The sequence below is a fragment of the Narcine bancroftii genome, chromosome 4, assembly GCF_036971445.1.
Source record: "Narcine bancroftii isolate sNarBan1 chromosome 4, sNarBan1.hap1, whole genome shotgun sequence".
Taxonomy (NCBI): Eukaryota; Metazoa; Chordata; class Chondrichthyes; order Torpediniformes; family Narcinidae; genus Narcine; species Narcine bancroftii.
This window is the reverse complement of record NC_091472.1, coordinates 97,760,602-97,778,372: the sequence shown is the minus strand read 5'-3', so window position 1 is coordinate 97,778,372 and position 17,771 is coordinate 97,760,602. Positions and strand designations below refer to the sequence as shown.

The following is a 17,771-nucleotide window of genomic DNA, read 5'->3' as shown; positions in this document are numbered from 1 at the left end:
GGTTGGGTTGCTGACATTGATTAAAGAAATAGAAGCATATCTATTCTTAATAAAACTCACCTGATCTACATGTACTAACTGAGGCAAATATTTAGCAAGTCTATTTGCCAATAATTTCGCTATTTTATAATCCACATTTAATAAATGAAGCTACATTCAAAGAATCTCTATATTTTTTTGGTATTACTGTTATTATTGCATTTTAACAAGACTCCGGTAAAGCTTGTTCTGTATTACTTGTTGAAGAACATCCATAAATAAAGGTGATAAATCCTCATTAAATAAACTTTATAAAATTCAGCAGAAAATCCATTGTCTCCCGGAGACTTCCCATTTGGCATTTGTTGTATAACATCCTTTATCTCAAGATCTGTAAAAGGAGAATCTAATTTTCTCACATCATCTTCCCCTAATATTGGCAAATTTAAACCAGACAAAATACAATTCAATAGAACCATCATCTTGGACCCCCTCAGAAGTATATCATTTCTTATAAAATGATAAAAAAATAGGTCATTAATTTCCTGAGGTTTAAGTAACTGATGTACTTTTTCTCACAGCATTAATAGTTCTCGAAGCTTGTTCTGTTTTCAATTGCCAAGCTAAAACTTTATGTGCTCTATCACCAAACTGATAATAATGTTGGTTAGATCTTTGAATCAATCGCTCATATTGATATGTTTGTAATGTATTGTAACGTAATTTTAATTTAGTTAGAGCTGCCTTATTATCTTATGTACAATTCTTCTGAAACTCCTTTTCCAAACTAGCTATCTGTTTTTCCAACATCTGACTCTCGGCCAAAAATTTATTTTTTCTTTCGACGAATAACTAATAATTTGACCTCATAAAAAAGTCTTCAAAGCATCCCATAAAATAAAATTACTCTGTACTGAATTCCTATTAAAACTCAAAAAAGAGACAATTTGATCTTTAATAAAACTAACAAATTCAGGCTTCTTCAGTAACATTGCATTGAATCTCCAACGAAAGGTTGATTGAATGTCAAAAAGCTTGATTGATATTGATGATCAAGAACAAGTTCTGGGACTGAATGTTTGTAAGTCCGACTGTGTGGGGGTGGATGACACTGAAGCTTTTGGAAGTCATCTGCCACCTGTTTGGGGGGGGGGGGGTTCTTTTCTTTCCACACCCAGTTAATTGGGGAATTACTAATCTTTTGTAGTTTTGTGGGGTTTTTTTTTGTTTGTATTTGTTTAATTTTTTTTCTTTGTGAAGGGGGGGTTATTTTTGTAGTTTATTAATTTAGGAGCCTTTTTTATTATGCAAGGGGAGTTTTATTTTATTAGGGTTTTTTTGGATTTGTAAGAAGTTATTTTTGGAGTTAAAATAATATCTAATTTGAATTTTGCGACCTTTAATGTTCAGCTTCAGTCAAGGGCTATATTGCCATAACAAATAGAGATGGAGATATGGACAACCTTGTCTATAGTAATTATTTTAGCTTTCGACTGACGGTAAAGTGCTCTTACCCAATTAAATACTTGGCCTAAACTGAATTTATGAACATTTATTTCTGGAGCTAAACCTACTCTGCTGGAGGAACTCAATTGGTTAAGCACCATCAGTGGGAGTAAAAGAATAGTCGACATTTCAAGATCAAATCCTTTATAGAGACTGTCTCAATAAGTGATTTTGCTTGTAAAGTTGTCCTTCCTTTTTCTCCCACTGATGCTGCTTAACATGCTGACTTCCATCAGCAGAGTATGTTTTGGTTCAGATTCCAGCATCGGCAGTCTCCCATGTGTCTCTGCTGTATATTTATTTATTGATTTTCCTCTTTATATATTATCAATTTTTCTCTTCTTACCTGGGTGACTTACATTGTGTGTGTACATTATACTTTGTACATGAAAATACATTTCATTCATTATTAGATGCAGGAGAAGAATATGATTAGAGCAGGTGGATAAAAAAAATTGGCATGGACATTGTGTTGTATGACTCCATAACCAAAGGAAAATGTCGTGGGTAAAGGTGAATCCTTGGGTATATTGTACTGAGGCACTAGAGGGACTGAGCACTATGATTGGCAGCAATGAAACAGCACATGGTGATGCATTCCTGATCATTGTAGGGGACTTTAATCAGGACAACCTGAAGAAGATTCTAATGAACTATCACCAACACATCACATGTGAAACCAGAGGACCCAACACATTCGACCACTGCTATACTACCATGAAGAATGCCTACCGAGTCATACTTAGATGCACTCAGCACGTCTGATCACCTGGCTGTACTTCTACTCCCGTTGTGCAAGCAGAGACCGAGGACCACAGCACCAGAAGTGAAGATGGCAAAAGATTGGTTGAGGAAGGCGGAGGAATGTCTGCAGGACTGCTTTGAATCAGTGGACTGGAACATATTCAAGAACCTATCCTTAGACTTGAATGAATATGCAACATGTGTCACCAACTTCATCAAGATCTGCTGAGATGAGCATATACCCACACATACATACTGGGTGTTCCCCAACCAGAAGCCTTGGATAAATCAGAGGATTCTAAACATGCTGAGGCCAAGATCAAGGGTGTTTAAGGCTAGGGATTCAGATCTCTACAAGAAGTCCAGGTATGACCTGCAAAATGCTATCTCTGAAACAAAGTGACAATTCCAGAAGAAGCTAGAGTCAGAGGTAGATACACACCAGCTATGGCAGGGAGTGCAGGCCATTATAGCCTACAAAGTGAGGGCAAACACCATAGATGATTGTGATACCTGAAGAGCTGATCACTTTCTTTTTTTTAAAATTTTTTATTTTTCACACCATAAAACACATTAGCCATGATACACACTTTTTCCTTTTCACACATATACAGTGACATTTTCTCCCCCCCCCCTCCTCCCAACCCACCCCCCCCCCCCATCCATTTAAGGTATACAATCTAGGATACATTAAACCAGTCAGACAATGTTGTCACTCAACAAAAATACACCAGAAATTCTACTGAGTCCATTCTTTTCTTTCCTTCTCCTTCCATCAACTTAGGTAATGATTGTCCCCGGTAGGTTTTCGCTATTGTATTTAATGTAAGGCTCCCATATTTGTTCGAATATTTCAATATTATTTCTTAAACTATATGTTATTTTTTCTATATACCATTGTTGTATTTTCAGATTATCTTCCAATTTCCAGGTTGACATAATACATTTTTTTGCTACGGCTCGAGCTATCTTAACAAATCTTTTTTGTGCGTCCTCCATATCAATTCCAAATTCTTTGTTTTTTATGTTACTTCGGAGAAAGATCTCTGGATTCTTTGGTATATTGTTTTCTGTTATTTTATTTAATATCTGATTGAGATCTTCCCAAAATTTTTCTACTTTCTCACATGTCCAGATTGCATGAATTGTTGTTCCCATTTCTTTTTTACATCGAAAACATCTATCAGATACTGTTGGGTCCCATTTATTTAACTTTTGAGGTGTAATGTATAGTCTGTGTATCCAGTTATATTGTATCATACGTAGCCTCGTATTTATTGTATTTCTCATCGTTCCAGAACATAATTTCTCCCATGTTTCCTTTTTTATCTTTATATTTAAATCTTGTTCCCATTTTTGTTTAGTTTTACCATTTGTTTCCTCATTCTCCTTTTCTTGCAGTTTAATATACATATTTGTTATAAATCTTTTGATTAACATTGTATCTGTAATCACATATTCAAGGTTACTAGCCTCTGGCAAACTCAAACTGCTTCCTAATTTATCCTTCAAATAGGATCTCAATTGGTAATATGCCAAGAGCTGATCACTTTCTATGCCCAATTTGAGAAGGAGAACCCAATAGTGCCTATGAGTCCCTGCAAACGCTGAGGACCCTGAGATATTTGTCTCTGAGGCTGACGTCAGAACATTATTCAAGGGGTTGAAACCTCAGAAAGCGTCAGGCCCTAATGGTGTACCTGGCAGGGTATTGAAAATCTGTGCCAACCAACTAACCAGAGTGTTCACAAACATTTTCAACCACTCATTGTTGCAGTCAGAGATTCCTATCTGCCTCAAAAGGGCTTCAATCATCCCGGTGGGTGCCTAAGAAGAGCAGGGTGAGGTGCCTCAATAACTATCACTCAGTAGCACTAATATCTACTATGATGAAATGTTTTGAGAGGTTGGTCATATGCACCTAAACAAAGGTCTGGACCCACTGTAATTCGCCTATTGTCACAATCGCTCCACAGTAGACACAATATCACTGGCTTTCCACTCAGCTCTGGATCACCTTGAAAACAACAACTCATATATATGGCTGCTCTTCATCATCTACAGCTCATCCTTTAAAACCATTATTCCCTCAGTGCTGGTCAACAAGCTCCAAATCCTGGGCCTCGGCACTTCCCTCTGCAACTGAATCCTTGTATTCCTCATTGGAAAACCACAGTCAGTACAGATTGGAAACAATAAGCTTCTTCAGGTGTATTCTCCGCAAAGAATGTGCCTGAAGAAGAGGAAGCGGCCTTTTGAATTGTCATTCAGGTGGCAGCGCTAAAAGTGCAGTGCTGGCCACCTGAAGGGACAGCTGCACCAGGATGCGCATCTGAGTGCACTCTGGCTCCTGTCCCTTGGGCTGTCAGATTTGGAATGGCTGGCTGTCAGCTGGGACAGCCAGTGCGGGCTCTCAGCATGGGGATATCCTGCTCACAGCCTGATATCGCTGTGGGTGGGACATCCTCGCGCTGACAGTCAACACCGGCCACCCCATAGTGTGGGGATTGATTTCGGGAGTGGGGAGAGAGCAGGGCAGCGGGATCAGTGTGGGGATGTCCCACGCGTGACGTCCCCGCGCTGGCTGCTCCTGCCCTGACGTCCCATGCCGGGAGAAGGGGCAGCTAGGAGAGGAGCTGTCAGGTGCTCGCCAGCTGACTATCATCCCGAATACAACTGCTTTCAGGCAGCTGCATTCAGATGGCTGGGGAGGCCACTGTGCTGCGGCGATTATCCCTCTAGGAGGAGGGTTACAAAGTTCACCTCGCAGATGGCTCCTGCGCATTCACGTGGCTTCCCGAAATTTCCAAAATATGCGGCTTAACAAGCGGGGCAATTGGCCATCTGAAAGTGCCTAATGTCTCCTCCTCACCAACTATCAACATAAAAGATGCATGCTTAGCCCACTCCCCTACTCACTGTACACCCATGACTGTGTGGCCAGGCACTGAAGTGGCATAGGCAACTGCTATGTTCATGAATGGAATACTGTTCTTGTTCATATAATTCTTAACTTCTTTATAAAAAAGTCAGTCCCTTAGTATCTATTTTAATCCTTCTGACAAACATATCTTCCATCACCTTGTTTCCATTCCAGAATTTGGCTTAAGCCATGAGAAGAGTGTTGGTCTCTTGAAAAGTGAACTTATCTAATTGTAAAAGAATTTCTTGGATCATAATGAAATTACTAATTGTTTTTCAATGTCCCTCGCTGTCTCTTCAATTCTTCTAGAAACAGTGAAATACTCAAAGAAATTTCCTGAATAGTTTGTTTGGCATTTAAGTTAATGACATCAGTTATTATTATGGACACTGAAGGCCACCATATAAGTGACTCAGCAATGTTAGCGCATTTCCACCTTTAGCAAGTTATATGATGCAAGAAGACCCTTTTCTAATTCATGTGATGTTTCAATAATCACCTGTTTAAGCGTTGGCCTTCTCTTGAGATTATCTCAGAGTGTTTTGAAGTAATCCAAGGATTTATCACTCCTCTTTATGTACAGTCTCTAAAAGTTGTTTTACTTGCTTAGCTTCAATGCTATTGTTTGAAAATATATTTAATCAAATCAAACATATGGGCAGAGAAGGGTTTTCAGAGATGTAATGAGGCCACACGATAAGTATTCCACTGAATATTGCTGGCACTTTTTTGCCAAGGAACTCATGGGTAAAGTTATTTTTGAAAGTAACAAAAATTAATGATTACAAAACGAAAGTACTTCTTACGAGGGTTAGCACAAATCTCAGCATAAATTTTATGGAAAATAATGAACAATACATACCTTTCTTCAATAAAAGCTAGCAGAGCGAGACAAACCTTCATTACCTGTCACAAAAACTTGAAGCAAAATTAAGGCACTTAAGGACATGAAAAATATAGAGTTGAAGTGTTCATGCCACATAGGCATGGAGAAGAACAGCAAGCACACCAAAGCCTTGAAATCAAAACTGGTTTATTGCACTGACGTCACATTTATATGGTCCCCAGGCACTGACATCAGGGCAAGGCGTCATTGGAGCACCAGCCTGGGATTGGCTGGCATTCCCGCCACAATTCACTGTCTTCCCGCCGTGCGGGAGATCACCTGAGTTGACAGCCAGTATCACCCCAAGGTCCACATGGTTGTCGTGTTCGTCGGCTATTTTGTGGACCAGTCCACTTATCCGTGCATGAGCCGCTATATGTCCCCACCCCAGAACTGGCAATCGGGCCATTGTCCAATTGACTTGGGGGTCTGCCCTTGTGTTGCGGGGGAGGAGTTGAGACTGGTTGGTTATAGTCCAGATATGCTGGCTTCAGGCAGTTGACAGTGAAGGCTCCTACTTACCACCAATGTCGAAGACATAAGTGGAGCAATTGCCCCTGATGACTCTGTAAGGCCTCTCATAGGGTCATTGTAGGGGCGGCTGGTGTGCACCCCTTCGCACGAACACATACTGACAAGTTTTTAAGTTCCTGGGGATGTTATGTTTGGGCTGGCCATTTGGTGGGGATTGTGCAGGACCAGGGACCCCACTTTTTGCCGCAAGTTCTCAAATGTGGCTGCGGAGTCTTCTGGGCATTTTGTGGGAGCCAGGAACTCCCCCAAAATGATTAAGGTTGTGCCATAGACCATCTCTGTCACCAAGGTGTTGGTCTTCCTTCAGTGTGATGCAAATCCCCAGTAAAGACCCAAGGCAGTTCATCCACCTAGTTGGGACCCTTGAGCCAGGCCCTCAAGGCTGCCTTCAGGTGCCTGTGAAACTGCTCCACCAACCCATTGGGCTGAAGGTGATATGCCATGGTGTGGTGGAGCTGTGCCCCCAGGAAGTTAGCCATTGCTGCCCAGAGCCCAGAAGTAAATTGTTCTCTCCGTCTGAGGTTGTACCCCACGAATCTGGACACCTATGTGTCATTAAGTGCCCTGGCATAGGATTTTGTAACGGTATCAGGCAGCACGACCACCTCAGGCCACCTCATGGAGCTGTCAACCATGGTCAGCAGGTATCTCACCCCACTGGAAACTGCTAGCTGCCCCTCTATATCAATATGCATGTGGCTGAAACTGCTTTGCGCTGGTTCAAAGATCTGTGTGGGTAACTTTGTGTGAGTCTGCACTTTTGAAGACTAGCAGTTTGTGCAGGTCTTGGCCCACTGGCTGATAAGCTTGTGGAGGCCCTGCCAGACAAACCTGCTAGCCACCATCTTGACTGTGGCTTGTATTGCCGGATGTGCCCGGTTGTATTTGTGTCGAAAAACTGGCGCCTCTATGTGGCTGGGATGGTGAGAAAAGTGCTTCCGGTGGAGATGTTGGACAGTAGCGTCAGGTTACCTGGGCCGATGGGGATGTCTTCCACGCTGAGACTGGAGAAGGCTGTCCAATACCCATGGATCTCAATGTCTCACTGCTATGCTTTGGCAAGGGCCATGTAGTCGACCCCCTGTGGAAGGGTGTGGACCAACTCGATTGTGGGGCATGACAGAGCGTTGGCTACCACATTGCTTTTCCCTACCATGTGCTGTATGTCCGTGGTAAATTCAGACACGTAGGATAAGTGTCTCTGCTGTCGGGCCAATACCTTATGGAAGGTGAAAGTCAACAGCTTGTGATCGGTGAAGACCTTAAATTGCCAACCTTCCAAAAAGTCATGGAAATGTCTTACCGCCAGCTACAGCACCAATAGCTCTTGGCTTAAAGCGCTGTATCTGAGCTCTGGGAGGCAGAGGTGTCTGCTGAAAAAAGCCTGGGGTTTCAACTTTCACTGAGGTGTTCCAGTATGCCTCCTACCTAGAAACATCAATTGTCAAAGTGGTAGGTGACTCTGGTCTGTGGTTTACCAGGAGGGTGACATTGACCAGCATGTCTTTGGTGTTCTGGAAAGCCCTCAAAGACTCATCGTCCCAGGTAATGTCCTTTGACTTGCCCGCCATTAGTGTGAAGAGGGGCACATGATGAATACCAGCGAATTCCTGTAGCCCCTTTACTGTTTGTGGCTTGGCAAATTGCCAGACCACTGCGACCTTTTTGGGAGGGGTGTTTGTTTATTCTGTGCCCCAGGAAATCAATAGTGTCCAGGCCAAATTGGCACTTCGCGGGGTTAATTGCCAAGCTGAATTCACGCAACCAGGTGCACAGTTGTCTTAGGTGGGTGGCGTGGTCTTTGCAGGTGCAGCTAGCAATGAGGATATTGTCCAAATAGATGAATACAAATGGGTGGTCCCGACCCTCTGAAAAGTTTGTGCAGCATTTTTCAAACCAAAGGGCATGTGTAGGAATTCAAACATGTCAAAGGGGTTATAATAACGGTCTTGACTGGGGCTGAACTGGGATTCGGTGGCACCCCCAGATGAGGTCCATCTTGGAAAACATCCGTGCCCCATGCAGGTTGGTGGCGAAGTCTTGGATGTGGGGCACGGGATATCTGTCGGGCGTGGTGGCCTCATTAAGATGGCAGAAGTCACCACATGGCCTCCACCCCCACCCTCACTGTTTTTGGCACCATGTGGAGGAAGGAGGCCCAGGGACTGTTGGAGCACCACACAATCCCTAGCTCCTCCATTTTCTTGAACTCCTCCTTCATTAAGCTGAGCTTTTCAGGGGGGGGGGAGCTGGTGTGCCCTGGCATGTAGCAGATGTACCCTCAGTCAAAATGTGGTGCCTTACCTCATGCTTTGATTTGACTGTGGAGAACTGTGGCACCACTACTGAGGGGAATTCTGCCAGAATAGGGGCGACCTCGTCGCAAAGCGTTATAGAGTCAATGTGGGGACAGGTAGTTTGGCTTTCCCCAGAAGTAGAGTTTGAAAAGTTCTGGCATACACCAACTGCTATTCCTTGAGGTATACAAGAGCACTAAGGAAATTGAACCCCAGGAGCGGTTGCACTTCTGCTGTGAGGGTGAAAGTTCACATAAATCAACTGTTGCCGAACTGAAGGAGGATGGTGCAGGTACCAAATGTTCAGATGGAGGAGTTGTTAGCTGCCCTCAGTGCTGGGCCCTGTTTGCTGTTGCGGTTGTCAAGGCTTCAGGGGGGCAGAACGCTTATCTCGACGCCAATGTTGACCAGGAAATGCCTGCCTGACAAGGAGACCAAAATGTAGAGGAGGCTATCACATGGGCCAACCACTGCAGCCATCAACAACGGTTGGCCAGGGCATTTCCCAGAAACCCGCAGAGTGCATGGCATCGACAGGCCTCCACAACCCATCACTGATAATAATAGCAGAATTGTCCTCTCCACTGGTCTTGGCTTAACAGTCGGCTGTGATGGGCCTTGCTGACTTGGGCTATGACAGCGCCAGAGCATGTCCACCCATCCTCATCCATGAGCAAGAGTCAGATATCTTCAGACAGTTGCTCCAGAAAGATCTGCTCGAAGAGCAGGCAAGGCCTGTGGCCCTCAGTCAAAGCACTTATTAGGGCAGACAGGGCCCTGTCCCCTGATCCATCCATATGCAGCAATCGAGCAGCACGATCATGCTGAGAGAGCCCGAAAGAGCAGGTTAACAGCCCTTCACGGGCTGCATATTTGCCTTGCTCTGGAGGCTGCAGTAGAAAGTCTACAATCCTTGCCGCTGTGTCTCGATCAAGAGGACATTATCAGCGATTTAGTAAGAGGTGCAGGGGAAGAACCACACCTCGTCAATTAAGGCAGTACTGAGACCAGATTCTTCTGTGTTATTGAGAGGGAGTGCCTCTCTCACAGACCCAATTTCTGGTGGATCTTTGCAATTTGCTCTGACCAATTTTTGTTGCACACCTCAATCCCTCCGAACCAGATCCCCAGCAACTTCAGGTAATCAGATTTGCCTGTGAAGGGGTTGGTGGACTGGTCAGACCAGTTACCAAGGAACATTACCTCACTCTTCTTCCAGTTTACCCTGACCACCAATGCAAACTAAAGCTGGCCACAGATGCTGATCAGCCTGCGGACCAATCGTGGCAACATCATCAATGTACAAGACTTTGACCTGAGTGCCTCCACTGCCTGGCAACATCACCCAACCTATCCCCTTGTCCTTCCTGCTGGATTCAGAAAAATGGTCAATGAAGCAAGACTGGAGAGAATAGGCAAACCTGCCTTACTCCAGACTTGATGGAGAAGCCATGTTTCCCACTTAATGATTTGAAATGCATTATGGATGTCTTGTAGAGTAATTTAATCCAATTTCTGATTTGCTCCATAAACCCCATTTTGGAGGCCATGTCCATCATGTACATGTGTGATATCCGGTCGAAAATTTTCTGGTCCAAGCTGATGAGTCAGGTGCCCATGTTCCTGTCCTGCAAGTAGGCGAATAGTTTATCTAAGCAGCATGTGGCTGTCAAAGAGTTTTCTGCCCAGAAACGTACAGGTTTGGTCTGGGTGGATCAGCTGTCCCAGAACAAACTTCCAGCAAGTCTGGATCCACCCAGTCCCAACTCAGCTGGTAAGCCATCGCTTCTTAGAGTTTTACTTGCCCCAAAGGAGCAAATGGAGTCCATCAGCTACCCCAGGGTAATTAGCTGGTCCAGACATTCCCACTTGCTGTTGTCCACAACTTCTGTGATAAAAGGTCTGTAGGATTTTGGAGGCTGTGCTGTTTGTGGCCTCCGGCCTCATGGATGGGTTTTGAAGGTTGAAGGTAGGCATGCCGAAGGTCTCCTTGCTCCCTGTGGTTTCACTCTCTACTGGGTTCTCTGTTGCAGTTGAGGCTGAGAGGATGATGGCCTCACTGGACATGGACATATTTGCCATTTCCCTTCTTATTGCTGGGATGTGTGTGCCAACATGTTTTAGACATGTTTACGTTGCTCATTCAGCTGCAGTAGAAGTGTACACTTCTTTTAAAGGGGAAAAAAATCAGCATTATCCAACCAGGTGTAATAATCAAATTTTCAAAACCACTGCTTTGGAGCAGATTTTTTTTTAAAAATTTTTTATTTTTCACACCATAAATCACATTAGCCATGATATACACTTTTTCTTTTTCACACATATACAGTGACTTTTTCTCCCCCCCCCTCCCTCCTCCCAGGCCACCCCCCCACCCCCCCTCCTTCATTTTAGGTATACAATCTAGGTTGCATTAAACCAGATTTTGACTGCATCTAGATTGTCTCCTTACAATCATTCAGCCAGATCACATTAATACAATTAGACTAGAAGGTCAATCACAGAAAGAAATAATGAAAATGCAAAATTTGATTTTGTCGTATTTATTTCTATAAACTACAGTATATTCACTGGCTTGGAAAGCCACACAACAGAATAACAGTATCACTTTCACACAAATATTGTTAATGCATTTTACTCTTGAGCTTGCATCTGTTTTGACTTCAGGCAATGTAAACATGTTCACAGGGCCATTAACAATTTTTTTGTGAACAAAGAAAGCAACCAAGGCCCCTCCAATATTGTCACATCTTCTCCTTTTGGAGATGGTTAGCCTCAGGTTAGCATTTCCAATAATCAAAGTGTGGCTGAGAAATTAGCATTTGTTTCATGCTGAGTTTCTTAGAAAGGTCTCTATTGCTTCTGGGCCTATATAACGCTAGTAACACCTAATGTTCTGACAGTCAAAGAATTACATTAAAAATTACAAATCCCATTATCTTCCAGAAAGGAAGAATAACATTTGGGGCTTCATTCAACTCCCAAACCGTCCACCAATAGCAAACAGAAATTCCATTGTCACGGTGTGTTCTAGAAGAACAATAGCATTGGTCACTTCAAAAATATCCAGAATACACTTGTTATACAATTGTTTTAAAAATAATCCTGAACAGACGCAACTGTTGACCTGATAGTATGTTTACATGAAGTCAGTTCACTAAAATGACAGTCATTTCTGAAACATAATTAGAAACAGAACATTGTTCTGTTCTTTGATTTATATTGGTAATTTAAGTGCTACATATCAGAATTGCATCTATACAATTAATCTGCATTTATCATAATTAAAAAAAATTATGACAAAATACAAAAAAAAATCTTTAAATTTTATTTTAAAACTATCATGGAAAATGATAAATATCGTATCATTGAAAATTAACTTCTAATGATCACCTTATTTTTCAAAAGAATAGAATTCTAATTGTATATTCGAAGGCAAGCCACAACATGACAGTGTTCAAAAAATGTAGATTTTAACATGTTACTGAATGAATTGCCCAACTTCAGCAATTTCTCTTAGAAATTCAGCATTTAATGGGAGAATGTTTAGAACAATAATATAACTCTGCAGTTCAGAAGGGAAGAAAGAAAGAGAGCAAGAGTCAGGGGATTCATTAATGAGGAGAATAGACAGGAGATTCTGTGAAAGGGATGATGTGTTCCCTCCCAGGTGCCAGGTCAGAGATGCCTCAGATTGAGTCCATAGATAGGAAACATGAAGAGGTCCTGAATGGTGAATATAAGGAGTTAGGAAGGGATAGCATCACAGCTACAGAAAAGGAGGACATTCTGGAAGGATTGCCCACTGAGTCATTGTGGGTAGAAGTCAGAAACAGGAAGGGAGCAAACACCCTATAGAGACTATTCTACAGGCCCCCAAATAGCCACCAGCACATTGAGGAACAAATATGTAAGCAAATTTTGAAAGGTGCAAAAATAACAGGACTATTGTCATGGTACACTTCAATTTCCCTAACACTGACTGCCGTCCCCTTAGTGCAAAAGTTTGATGGGGTAGAATTTGTCAGGTGCATCCAAGAAGGAATCTTGGCACAGTATGTGAACAAGCCAATTAGGGGAGAAACCATTCTGGAACTAGGTAATGAATCTGGTCAGGTGACAGAACTCTTGATGAGTGAGTATTTTGGAGACAGTGACCATAACCCATTGGCCTTCAGCATAGACAAGGATAGGAGTAGACGAAATGAAAAATTAAGAAGAGCTATGGGATAAGGTATGAACTTGGGAAAGTAATTGGGACAGATGTTCTCAGGGAAACGTACAGCAGAAATATAGAGAATGTTGAGGGACCACTTGTGTAGGGTCCAGGACAGGTTTGTCCCAATGAGTCAGGAAAAAGATGGCAAAGTAAAAGAGAATGATTGACCAGTGAGGTGGGACAGCTAGTCAGGAGGAAGCATACATAAAGTTTAGAAACAAAACTCATGAACGGCTCATAAGAATTATATGGTAGCCAGAAAGTAACTTTAAAAAGGACTTAAGAGAGCTAGAAGAGGGCATGAGAAGGCCTTGGGAAGTAGGATTCAAGAAAATCCCAAGGCATTCCACATACATGAGAACAAAAGAATGAAGAGTGTGAAGGAAGAACCAATTAGGGATAAAGAGGAGAAAATATGCCTGAGGCAGTAGGTAATTTCTAAATGAATTCTTTGCTTCAGTGTTCACAAGGGAGAAGGACCGTGGTGAATGGGAGGTGAGTGTAGAACAGCCTAATATGCTAGAGCATGTCAAAGTTAAGAAAGAGGAAGTACTAGATCTTCTTCAAAGTATTAAAATAGATATGTCCCCAGGTTATTACATTGCGAGGAAAGAGACTACTGGACATTGGGGATGATCTTTGCATCCTCACTGGGCACAGAAGAGGTATCGGAGATTTAGAGAATAGCAAATGTAGTTCCACTTGTTTAAGAAAGGTAAAAGGCAGAATCCTGGAAATTATAGACCAGTGAGTCTTCTGTCAGTGGTGGGTTAGGGTTAGTGTTAGGTAAATTATTGGAGAAGATTGTTAAGGACAGAATTTAAGAGAAGTGTAGTATTCTCAGGGATAGTCAGCAGGGCTTTATGAGAGTAGGCCATGCCTCACAAGCCTAATTGAGTTTTTTGAGGAAGTGACAAAGGTAATTGATTAAGGTAAGCCGATAGATTTGATGTCTATTGATTTTAGGAAGCATTTCACAAGATACCCTATTGTAGGCTCTTTCAGAAAGTCATGAGGCATGGGATCCAAGGAACCTTGGTTGCTTAGATTTAGAATTGGATTGCCTGCAGAAAGCAGTGTTCCGCGGGGATCTGTTTTGGGATCATTGCTCTTTGAAGCTTTTATAAATTACCAGGATGAGGAAATGGGGGGAGGGCGGAGAGGAGTGAGTAAGTTAATTCAAAGTGAAGAAGGTTGTTGTATGTGACAACAGGATTATAAATAGGATGCAGATTTAGTAGAGAATGGAATTTAATCCGCAGAAGTATGAAGTGATGCACTTCGCACTGAAGAACAAACTTTAAGTCAGAGTTTATGATTAATGGCAGGATTCTTAACAGTATGGAGGAACAGAGAGATCTTGGTGTCCAGGGTCATAGATCCCTCAAGGTTACCACGCAGGTCGATAGGGTGGTTAAGAAAATGTTTGGTGTGTTGGCCTTCATTAGTCAAGGAATTAAGTTAACGAAGCATGAGGTAATGTCGCAGGTATATAAAACTCTGGTTAGACCACACTTGGGAGTATTGGTTCTGGTCACCTTATTACACTAAAGATGTAGATACTTTGGAGAAGATGCAGAGGAGATTTACTAGGATGTTGCCTGAAATGGAGAACATGTCAAATTAAGCAAGATTGACAGAACTAGGGTCTTTCTTTTTGGAGTGACGATGAATGAGAGATTGCTTAATAGAGGAATTTAAGTTTATGATGGGCTTAAAAAGGATGGACAGCCAGCAGCTTTATCCAGGGACAACATTGTTAAATACCAGAGGGCACCTGTTTAAAGTGAGTGGACGAAAGTTCAAGGGAGGTGTCAGAGGTAAGATTTTTTTTAATTCAGAGTGATGGGTGCCTGGAATGCATTACTGGGGGTGGCGGTGGAGGCTGGTACAATAGGGACATTCAAAAGATTTAGATAAGCATAAAGATGTGATAAAAATAGAAGTGTGAGGTATGGAAAAATTAAATTGTTGTGGAGGTTTCCACAAGTCGACACAACATCATGGGCTGGAGGGGCCGTACTGTTTTGTAATGTTCTATATCATTAAATCATGTCACTGATATGTCACTGATATGTCACTGATTTTGTAGTAGTTCTGGTCACAGCATTCAACAGTTCTGGACATCGTGATCTTGGAAATGTAATCTTCCATTACATATTCAAGATGTGGCCAACTAAAATTTGAATAAAGGGCTAAAGGGATTGTTTCTGAACTGTAAGTTTTATACAATTCTTTTCAAAATCCGTGTGTGTGTGAGATTAAACAGACAATTTTACATTAAACAGAAAAAATAGTTTTTAGCAATATGTGCTGCAGACTTTTGTGCAGAGAGAAAAGAACTATCACATTCGCATTATCAAAAATATTTTAACTTTATTGCATCTTTAGTATGATGTTAAATAACTTCAGAATTATTGACCAACACAATTTTTTATGTTGCAAGTTAGAAGTAATGTTATAATTAGCTCACCTGATTTAAAAATGTTTTGCTTCTATTGTAATATTTTAAACACGTGGAAGTGAAAATAAAAATTACTATTTTGCACTTTAATTCTTGCTTATAATTATGAGAAATGATGACTTGCATTAATTGGATAACATTTATTATGTCATTTTTCCATTTAACAATATTGTTTTCAATGGCAGGTACATGGAATTAGTCTCCTCTTCATGTTCTACAGGTTGTGCTTTTTTTTATTTTGAACTTGTCACCTAGAGAAATAATCTGTGACCTCATACTGTTTACAGACATTTTATCCATAACCATGTGCCAAAAATATTTCCATTGAAATACATTCTCTCATTTCTGTATTTTAAATTCTTGTTTATAACAATGTGATTTAATATCTAATCTTTCCAAAGCTTTTAAAAATGTGAGTTCAAAGTCTATGAATTGTAATCTGGTATGATAATTTGATATCTTTCCCTTGTGATAAAAAAACATCCTGGATATAAGCTCTGAACAGTCTCCATATTCCCTTTAGAACATTTCTCTACCACACACCAGAAGCATTATGCAAAGTCATGTCCTTCCTTTGTGGAAGAAAGAGATTTAAAAACAACTTGCAATAATTTATTTTCAAGAACTTTATAAGTAATTTTTGAGATGAAACTCTCATTAATTTGGAACATCAGTAAAGGTAAATATGAAACTACCTGATTACCATAAAAAATTCAATTAGTTTGTGAATGGCAGATTTTCTTCCCAAAAAGACAATCTGTGACTGATTAATTCTTGTGATTGATTTGTTACAGGCCTCTGAAATAACCTAGGAAGCCACCCAAAGATGGAAAATAAATAGCCTAGTCATCCTTGAATAAACATACTCCTGCAAAGTAATTTCAAGATGTCACAATCAGGTGTGAAGTGTTTTCAAAGGCTATAAGAATATATATGTTACTCCATGGAACATTGTGCATCCTGTAGTGGCCACTGATATTATTTTTCATTACTTTCAAGTTTACTATTTATCAATTCTGACTACATGGCAAAATATGGTCTTGTCTATGAAGAACTCTGGAATATTGCTAAAAGATCCAGAACAGCTGAGTTCCAGCTGCTGACTTCCACACTTTCCCTCAACCTTCTGTACCTCTTTGACACTGTCCACCTTTTCCCCAACAAAACGATTTTAAGGGAATTCCACAAACCTTGGTTCATGCTTTTTCCTATATTCTGGAGGAGATGTTGAAAACTATACTGGGAGTTTTTCCAATTATCCTTCATTTCCTATGACTCAATGATGTAGATTTTGCAAATTAGTTCACTGTGTGTACAAACTCGCAATGTAAAATGTTATAAGATTGCACACAGCTACAAGGTTACTAATATCACTGGACAACACGTCTTTACAAAAGGTTTTCCTCCAGAAAATAACAATTGGGATAATGATAGGCAACTTCAAGCTGAATACAAAGATAATTTCAGACTTGTTGTATCACGTAGGAAGTTGGAGAGATACTAAATTTGCTCTTATTGAATTTAGCATGTGTAATTGCATAATGTACCTCTGAGCCAACCTCTCAGGTTGCTCAACAAATGTGAGGAGCCCAGGGTACGTCTTGGTCACCAATATAACAACCGAAGTATAGCTCATATACTCATATACTCATAGCTCAGAAAGTATAGGCTTTCTTAATAAATGCAGTCATCCTGCAACTTTGAGCCTCAAGCATATACTCGCCACAAATGTAACAGGATGTATTTCAGTAGTTGCAACGTTGACATTGCTGTATTGAATCTTCCTGAAGACAATAAATCCTGTTAAGTACACTCACAATGCTTTGTCTGAGGAACATGTGCATCAACATGAGTTCATTCTCTATCAATGTAATGCACAGCATCTGTATATGTGAGCTGTTTTTGTAGCTTGTCTACATCTATCATAACTAAGCATGCCCAAGCTTAAGATAATACTTGCATACCACCTGTATTGAGTCCATGCCCAGGCATGCTTGGACTGACCAAAACAGCTTGCTTTGTGGGAATATACTAATAGTCTTAAAATCTGACAGGAAATCACAAAAAATCACAAAAATAGATTATATCTAAATCTCTTGGTGCCTGCCACATTGACCACCGCCAGTGGGCTGATATCGCCTCAAACCGTGCATCTTGGCGCCTCACAGTTTGGCGGGCAGCAACCTCCTTTGAAGAAGACCGCAGAGCCCACCTCACTG

At 41.3% G+C, this 17,771-nt stretch overlaps 1 long non-coding RNA gene across 7 annotated transcripts in view; it reads left to right on the top strand.

The window, feature by feature from the left end:
• The window catches only part of LOC138760874 (uncharacterized), a 195,180-nt gene that overhangs the window by 5,264 nt on the left and 172,145 nt on the right, over positions 1 to 17,771 (top strand). For all 7 annotated transcript variants that reach the window (XR_011355920.1, XR_011355924.1, XR_011355918.1 and 4 more), the window contains one exon: positions 16,347 to 16,451. This is a non-coding gene — a long non-coding RNA (uncharacterized lncRNA). The remainder of the gene's footprint in view (positions 1 to 16,346; positions 16,452 to 17,771) is intronic.